We start from the raw sequence: 9,728 nt of genomic DNA, 5'->3' as shown, positions 1-9,728 counted from the left end.
CTCACCCCGGCCTTGGCCAACCCAGACTCTGTTCTCACTGGCCTTGGCCCCCGACCCCAGCTGGCAAACTGGTCTCGCCATCCCACCACCCCACTTGATCCCTACAGCGTCCTCTGATGGCTGGGAGACGGGCAGTAGCGCGCAGCTGATGCAGGCGGTGGACACGGAGGACACAGCGGACTCAGTGGAATGGTGCCCTCTGGAAGGCTGCAGGCACCAGCTGTGGGAGCCCGGGAACGAGAGCGAACTGGACGTGGCTGAGCCTCAGGCCCGGTTAGGTCTCTCTACCTGTGCAGCTGCAATGACCTCCCTGCTTGCTACCTGGCCGAGATTCAAAGAAGAGACACTTCTGCCATCCTGGACAGGAAATGGTGCCACGTCCCAGTGCCGGCCATGCCCTGTTGGGTGTGGCAGATGCTGGTGGGATCCAAGACCACCTGCACCCTGCAGCCGTTGCCAGGTTTGCCCTGGACAAGCAGTGTCTGGCCCTGTCCCCGGACTGGTCCACCGGGAAAGCAGGAAGGGCCAGGGACCAGCCCTTAAAAACCAGCAGCAGAGCCCTAGCTGGTGTGGCTCAGTGGATAGAGCGGTGGCCTGCGGACTGAAGGGTCCCAGGTTCGATTCCTGCCAAGGGCGCATGCCTGGGTTGTGGGCTCGATCCCCAGTAGGGGGCGTTGCAGGAGGCAGCCAATCAATGATTCTCTCTCATCATTGATGTTTCTATCTCTCTCTCCCTCTCCCTTCCTCTCTGAAATCAATAAAATATGTTTTTTTAAAAATCAGCAGCAGTGACTCCAAGGGCAGCTGCACCTCCTGAAGCTGGACCAGGCGGGTCCAGGCTGCAGGGTGTGGCCACGTGGCAGACCCACTACTTCGAGGCCTGGATTGCTGCTTTCAATTACTGGCAGATGGAAGTGGTGTATTCAGGTGGGGACGATGGCCTTTTGAAAGGCTAGGACACAGGGTACCTGGCACATTTGTGTTCACCAGCAAGAAACACTGCATGGGTGTATGCAGCATCCAGAGTAACCCCGACCAGGGCAGGGTGTGGAGGCTCGATAGCACCCTCTGCATGGCTACCTGCTTCTGACGACCTGCATGCACCGTGGCTTCAGGATCACCGACTGCAAGCAGGCAGTGGAGGGGGAGCAGGACATGTGCAGTCTCTGTGTCCCACACGCTACCCAGCTCACTGGTGTACGGAGCCGACCGGTCCTGGCTCACCTCTGCCATCTGCCACAGACCCATCAGTCATTCCACTTAGGGTGCTTTTCCCGCAGCGACCAAGGAGCCAGAACAGAAGATGCGGTTGTAGGCGAGTTGGTTGTTTAACAGACAACAGAAGTGGAAGTAAGAAAAGGATCTCTCTCCAGCCACCCACAGGGGACGTGATCTGTGCCTGTAACCTGGACGTGGAAATAGTAGGCTTTGGCATCAACCTCCGAGCCACTTGTTCCTTTTATGACCATGTTCTTCACCTCTGGAAGTGGAAGAACAGTTGACCTAGGGAACAGGAGCTGGGTTTGCAATCATAAAGACCATGTCTATGAATGAACTGCGCTCACACCATCTCACTGGGATTTTTGCTAGGCTCTGAAGCTTACAGTGCAGGGCTGTGCATCTCAGTGACAGACAGTCAAGAAAGCTGTTGGCTTCTCTTAAGTAAACCTTATCTGCTGGGCCCTTCAAATGGTGACTCTGGCAGGGAGGGACTGGTGGGCAGTGGAGAGACCTGTCCCAGCCCTCATACTTGTCAGTTTTATGTGGATTTCAGTTCTTCATACTTATTTAAGCAATATTTATAGTAATTGAATGAATTTTTAAAGCTACTTTATATCACCAGAGAACTTTTATATGAACCTTTAAAAGACCACCTTGCAGAGGCCACGCGCCCCTGGGTCCGGGTGAGGCCATGCGCCCCTGGGTCCGGATGAAGCTGAATCCTGGGTCTGGGCGAGGCCGTGTGCCCCTAGATCCGGGTGAGGCTGGGTCCCGGGTCCGGGTGAGGCCGTGGGCCCCTGGATCCGGGTGAAGCCGTGCCCCTGGGTCCGGCCAAGACCAAACCAGAGGGAGTCGGACCTGCATTACCACCATTTGTCCACCATCCAGAGCTGAGGGGTCAGTGCCGACATGTACTCATAAGGAACTGGTGGACATTGATATTGGGTCTCAAAAGAACTGTTGGTCCAGAAAGAAACTCACTACAGACTGATTCATTTGCCTGTCAGCATAACTATTATTGCTCGTCGCACATTCAATTCTTATAAGTATATCTCTAGTGACACATGATTTCGCTCATCTAGGGGAAATGATGAACAACATAGACTGATGAACAAGAACAGAACCAGAAACAAGGAGGCATCGATCGGACTATCGGGCCTCAGAGGGAGGATAGGGGAGGGTGGGGGGAGGGGGGAGAGATCAACCAAAGGTCTTGTGTGCATGCATATGAGCCTAACCAATGCTTAAGTTCAACAGAGGGTTGGGGCATCCATGGGGAGGGGTGTGGGATGGGAATGGGGGGATGAGGACAAATATGTGACACCTTAATCAATAAAGAAATTAAAAAAAAATGAAAAACTGCAAAAAAAAAAAAAGTTACTTCCTCAAAGATCAAAAAATAAATAAATAAATAAAAAATAAAAAAATAAAAGACCACCTTGCCTGGTCGGCATGGCTCAGTGGTTGAGTGTCGACCTATGAACCAGGAGGTTCGATTCCTGGTTGGGGCACATGCCCAGGTTGGGGACTCGATCCCCATTGTGGGGCATGCAGGAGGCAGCCGATCGATGATTCTCTCTCATCATTGATGTTTCTGTCTCTCCCTTCCTCTCTGAAATCAATAAAAATATTTTTTAAAAAATAAAAGATTTTAAAAAAAAGATCTGCAACCTGGAAGAGGGCCCTCATCCACCATGTTGGCATTTTGATCTCGGATCAAGTATGAGGGCTGAGACAGACCTCTCTACTGCCCGCCAGTCCCTCCCTGCCAGAGTCACCATTTGAAAGGTCCAGCAGATAAGGTTTACTTCAGAGAAGCCAATAACTTTCTTGGCTGTCTACATTCTAGATTCACTGAGATGCACAGCCCTACACTGTAAGCTTCAGAGCCTAGCAAAAATCCCAGTGAGATGGTCCGGTATTTTTTTAGCAGCGTGAATGCACTAAATATATTATCTCCTCACCCCCTTTCAGGCTGCAGCCGGTCCCCCAACTGTGCTCTGATTTCCACCCCTTCTAACCTTCTCAAGGATTTTGATCTTTCAATTGTCCTCTTTCCTCAGTGCCTTTAACGTCTCCTTTTTTTTCTATTCATCCTTTAAACATTTCCCAAAGGAAAAGCAAAATTGTTATCCCTCTGCCCATAGTCAAGCTGTTAACTGGAACGGTGAACCGAGGTTTTTCTCATGGTCGTTTGGACTAGAAGATTTAAGCAAAAGTGTGGAAAACTTATTACAAGCAGATTCAGACTCCCCGCATGGGGAGGGGGGTCCAATAATGGACTTCCAGTGAAGCTGTGTAGTCTAGGGATTTATATTTGCCACAAGCCTGCTCTATGTCTATCCTGATTGATTCCCTCAATTGTTGTCACCCAGCAACGGACCTGAACTTTTCCTTATTGTTGCAGGAACCTCCCTAGTTTCACATGCCTCCCGCTTTGAGTCCAGAAACATTTTATTATTCCTGCCTTGTTGGTTCCTGTGATTAGGCTGCTCAAACTGCCGTTTCTGCCCCGCCTATGTTCCACCTGCCTTTGTTTCCCACTGGACCCCTGCCTGTGTGCTTGTGCATCAAGCTAACTCTCTCAAAGCTATTGTTTTAACTGCCATCCCTGGATGATCTCAGCGGCTCCCAAGGCACTAAGTATCTCCTGTGTGCTGAAGATTCCTTGATCAGCCAAGGTTCTTGGTGTAAGCGTGAAGAAGCCAACTCTGGCTAATGTTAGCAGAAAAGGTATTCCCTTATCAGTTAGGTCCTATAACTTCCTTTCTGACTCAAAACCCATCAGTCATAACTCTGGTCAATACCTGGCCTCCCAAGGACCTGTTCTAGGGGTGTGATCACTCAGATATGACTGCCAGGCCCTTTAACAGTTTGTATATGGTTTATCAGTCTTTTATGAGCTAGTTTGCTGTAAATCAGCCTTGTTTTCATGAATTGACAATTTTGTGACTACTCATTATTTAATTAGAAAAAAATTATTTTCCCTACTTGACTACTAATTTTAGAAACTGAAGCTAATTTGTACCAGTGTTATGCTTTTCAATTTGTTGTTGTTGTTAATCCTCACCAGAAAATATTTTTTCCATTGATTTTTTTTTTTTTTTTTTTTTTTTTTTTTTTTTTTTTAGAGAGTGGAAGGGACGGAGGGGAAGAAAGAGAAACATCAATGTGAGAGAGACACATTGATTGGTTGCTTCCCACACTCACTCCGGTTGGGCCAGGATGGAACCTGCAACCCAGGTACATGCCCTTGACCAGGAATTGAACCTGCGACCCTTTTGTGTGTGGGCCAACACTCTAACCATTTAGTCATACTGGCCAGGGCATGCTTTTCACTTTTTATTTAAAAGATCTGGCTGCTTTATTCTTTTGTTATTGTGTGCAACTTACTATGAAAATAAAAACATTATTATGGATATTTCTCCAAACAAACAAAATCTTTTGGATCCATTAAAATAATAAACAATCAATATTATACATGACTGTCCCTATAACATTTTTGTTATCCCTGAACTCAAAGACTGTTGCCCTGGCCTTGTTCGTCCAAGGTTGTATGGGCCACTGTGATGCTGGGCTCCCCCTGGCTCCAGGCCCTTCAACCTCTTCTCAACCCTCATCTCTCTGGAACTACTGGTAATCAGTTCCAAAAATCCCCAATTCCAAGAGGAACCAAGATGGCGGCACAGGTAAACACCTGAACTTGCTGTCTCACACAACCACATCAAAACTACAACTTGCCGAAACCGGTTTGGCTCAGTGGGTAGAGCGTCGGCCTGCGGACTCAAGGGTCCCAGTTTCGATTCCAGTCAAGGGCATGTACCTTGGTTGCGGGCACATCCCCAGTAGGGGGTGTGCAAGAGGCAGTTGATCGATGTTTCTCTATCATTGATGTTTCTGACTCTCTATCCCTCTCTCTTCCTCTCTGTAAAAAATCAATAAAATATATATATTTTTAAAAAACTACAACTAAAAGAAAAAACGGATATCATCCAGAACCACGGCAAGGCTGGCTGAGTGGAAGTTCTACAACAAGAAGGAAAGAGGCACATCTAGACTGGTAGGAGGTGCAGAGGTGTGGAAGAACGAAGGTATGGAGGTGCGGAAACGGGCTGACAACTGGGTATGCTGTGGTCTTTTTCAATTGGGAGGGAGATACAAACTCCCGACTGCTCTGAATTCTAGTACCAGGCGAGACTCTGGGGACCCAGACTCATACAGGGAGAAACTGGACTATCTGGCATCAGGCCGGAACACGAGGGCAGCTTTCTCTCAGAGGTGGTCAGAGCGTTCATTGTTCCTAAATGGGGATGCGGGACACAGAGACCCAGGGACCTATCGGGGAAAGGCCAACGGGCAACCATTGCTGTTTCCACAGCCCTGTGATTCCCTGAGACCACGCCTCACTCAATTTACAACCCCACCCAAGCTGTGCACAGAGGCATTTGCATACCTAACCTAACAAACTGCAGCTGGGTCAAAGAACCCCAGAGCTTCCAAAAGAAGGCCTAAGGCTCGACAGCAGCCTGCATTGCTTCACAGCTGCACCTCATCTGGGTACTTCCAAACCCCAAACAAAGAGGAGGAATCTGCAGATCTCTCTATAGCTCCTGCTGGGTGGCCCCAGGCAGTGGCTGACTTTGCACCTCCTTGGAGATTCAAGAGCCAGTGTACTCAGTGGTCAGAGTGAGACCATCCAGATTACAACTCTTCACATCCATAAGAGACATACTCAGGGGGCAGACTCAGTGAGCACCAAAGCCCCACTGAAGCAAGTCCTGCTCCATAAGGGTGTCTCCAGCACAGCAGTTTTCTCATTGTAGACACAACTGGTCCTCACAGCCAATTGGCCTGGTGGTCAATTCCTCCCAGTGATACCAACAACAATCAAGGCTTAACTACAACAAGACTGTGCACACAGCCCACAAAGGGGTGCACCAAGAGTGTCCACCTCAGGTAATTAGGGAGGCTGAGCCACTGAGCCCTACAGGACACCTAGCACACAAAGCCACTCTATCAACACAGGGAAGCAGCCAAAATGAGGAGACAAAGAAACATGTCACAAACAAAAGAAATGAAGGAAAGCAAACTACTGGATATAGAGTTCAAAACCACGGTTATAAGGTTACTCAAGAATCTTCTACCAAACGAGAAAGCTAGCCACGCAGCATCTACTGCCCTCCCACTCCGCACGCTGCGAGCAAGCCTGCCGTGTATTCAGCCACCCGCCCTTTCCGCGCTCACAGATCTCCGCACCTCCACAGCTCCTGAGGTTCAGCATCCCCCTCTCTTTTTTTCCTCTAGTTGTAGGTTTTCCACTCTGCCAGGTTTCCGGTGGTTCTGGACGGTGTGCGCTCTGGTTTCCAGTTGTAGTTTCAAAATTGTTGTGGTAGGCAACAGTTAGGTGTTTACCTTATGCCGCCATCTTGGTTTCTCCCCTATTCAACACTAGAGACCCAGTGCATGAAATTTATGCACGGGGGGTGTTTGTGACCCTCAGCCCAGCCTGCACCTTCTCCAATCTGGGATCCCTCAAGAGATGTCCGACTGCCCGTTTAGGCCCGATCCCAACAATCCAGGACTGCTGGCTCCCAACTGCTCACCTGCCTGCCTGCCAGATTGCCCCTAACTGCTTCTGCCTGCCAGCCTGATCACCCCCTAACCACTCCCCTGCCAGCCTGATTGACGCATAACTGCTCCATTGCTGGCCCGATTGCCACTAACTGCCATCCCCTGCCAGCCTGGTCACCCCTAACTGCCTCCCCTGCCAGCCTGGTCATCCCTAACTAACCTCCCCTGCAGGCCTGGTCACCCCTAACTGCCCTCCCTTGACAGCCTGGTTGCCCCTAACTGCCCTTCCCTGCTGGCCAGGTTGCCCCTAACTGCCCTTCCCTGCTGGCCTGGTCACCCCTAACTTCCCTCCCTTGCCAGCCTGGTCACCCCTAACTGCCCTCCCTTGCCAGCCTGGTCGCCCCTAACTGTACTCCCCTGCAGGCCTGGTCACCCCCCAACTGCCTTCCCTTGCTGACCCAGTCACCCCTAACTTCCCTCCCTTGCCGCCTGGTTGCCCCTAACTGCCCTCCCCTACAGGCCCGGTCACCCCTAACTGTCCTCCCCTGCCAGCCTGGTTGCCCCCAACTGCCCTCCCTTGCAGGCCTGGTTGCCCCTAACTGCCCTCCTCTGCTGGCCCGGTCACCCCTAACTGCCCTCCCCTGCAGGGCTGGTCCCCAACTGCCCTCCCCTGCAGGCCTGGGTCCCCCCGAACTGTCTTTCCCTGCAGGCTTGGTCACCCCCAAATGCCCTTCTCTGCTGGCCCGGTCACCCCTAACTGCCCTCCCCTTCAGGCCTGGTTGCCCCCAACTATCTTTCCCTGCAGGCCTGGTCACGCCTAACTGCCCTCCCTTGCAGGCCTGGTTACTCCCAACTGCCCTTCCCTGCTGGCCATCTTGTGGTGGCCATCTTGTGTCCACATGGGGGCGGCCATCTTTGACCACATGGGGGTGGCCATCTTGTGTGTTGGAGTGATGGTCAATTTGCATATTACATCTTTATTATATAGGATAGTACTAGAAATCCTAGCCACAGCTAACAGACTTGAAAAAGAAATAAAAGGCATCCAATACAACCTTCCAAAACTCAATCAGGAAGAATCTAAACAGCTCAACAGGCCAGTAACTATGGAAGAAATTGAAGCAGTCATCAAAAAGCTTCCGGCAAACTAAAGCCTGGGGCCAGACGGCTTCACAGGAGAGTTTTACCAAACTTTCAAGGAAGAACTAAAACCTATCCTCCTCAGACTATTCAAAAAAATTCAAGAGGAAGGAACACTTCCAGGCTCCTTCTATGAAGCCAGCATCACCCTAATACCAAAACCAGATAAAGACAACACAATGAAAGAGAATTACAGACCAATATCCCTCATGAACATAGATGCCAAAATCCTCAACAAAATCCTAGCAAATCAGCTCCAGCAATACATCAGAAAGATCATACATCATGACCAAGTAGGATTTATCCCAGGAATGCAAGGATGGTATAATATCCGCAAATCAATAAATGTGATACATCACATAAACAAATTGAGAGATAAAAATCACATAATCATATCAATAGATGCAGAAAAAGCATTTGACAAAATCCAACACCCTTTCTTGATAAAAACTCTCAACAAGGTGGGAATAGAAGGATCATACCTCAACATAATAAAAGCTATATATGATAAACCCACAGCAAACATCATACTCAATGGGCAAAAACTAAAACCATTTCCCCTAAGAACAGGAACAAGACAGGGATGCCCACTCTCACCACTCCTGTTTGACATAGTACTGGAAGTATTAGCTATCGCAATTAGGCAAGAAGAAGAAATAAGAGGCATCCAAATTGGAAAAGAAGAAGTGAAGCTGTCCTTATTTGCAGATGACATGATATTGTACATCAAAAACCCAAAAGATTCCATCAAAAAACTAATAGACTTAATAAATGAATTCGGCAATGTAACGGGATACAAAATTAATGCCAAGAAATCTATGGCATTTCTATACACCAATAGTGTAATAGTGAACTTACAGAAAGAGAGACTAAAAAAGCAATCCCATTTACCATCGCACCAAAAAAATTAAGATATCTAGGAATAAACTTAACTAAGGAGGTAAAAGACCTATACGCGGAAAACTACAGGACACTGAAAAAAGAGATAGAGGAAGACGTAAACAGATGGAAGAACATACCATGTTCATGGATTGGTAGAATCAACATCATTAAAATGTCCATACTACCCAAAGCAATCTACAGATTCAATGCACTCCCCATCAAAATACCAACAGCATATTTCACAGACCTAGAAAGAACTCTCCAAAAATTCATCTGGAATAAAAAAAGACCCCGAATAGCCACAGCAATCCTGAGAAAGAAGAATAAAGTAGGAGGGATCTCAATACCAGATTTCAAGCTGTATTACAAAGCCACTGTTCTCAAAACAGCCTGGTACTGGCACAAGAACAGACATATAGATCAATGGAACAGAATAGAGAATCCAGATATCGACCCAAACCACTATGCTCAATTAATATTTGACAAAGGAGGCATGAACATACAATGGAGTCAAGACAGTCTCTTCAATAAATGGTGTTGGGAAAATTGGACAGATACATGCAAAAAAATGAAACTAGATCACCAACTTACACCATACACAAAAATAAACTCAAAATGGATACAGGACTTAAACATAAGACGGGATACCATAAAAATACTAGAGGAATCCACAGGCAACAAAATCTCAGACATATGCCAAAAGAACTTCTTCACTGACACTGCCCCTAGGGCAATGGAAGCTAAAGAGAAAATTAACAAACGGGACTACATCAAAATAAAAAGCTTTTTTACAGCAAAAGAAACCATCAACAAAACAACAAGAAAGCCCACTGCATGGGAGAACATATTTGCAAATGGCATCACTGATAAAGGTTTAATCTCCAACATCTACAGGCAGCTTATGCAACTTAATA

Source organism: Cnephaeus nilssonii, assembly GCF_951640355.1.
Source record: "Cnephaeus nilssonii genome assembly, chromosome: 4".
Taxonomy (NCBI): domain Eukaryota; kingdom Metazoa; phylum Chordata; class Mammalia; order Chiroptera; family Vespertilionidae; genus Cnephaeus; species Cnephaeus nilssonii.
This window is presented reverse-complemented; position numbering follows the sequence as displayed.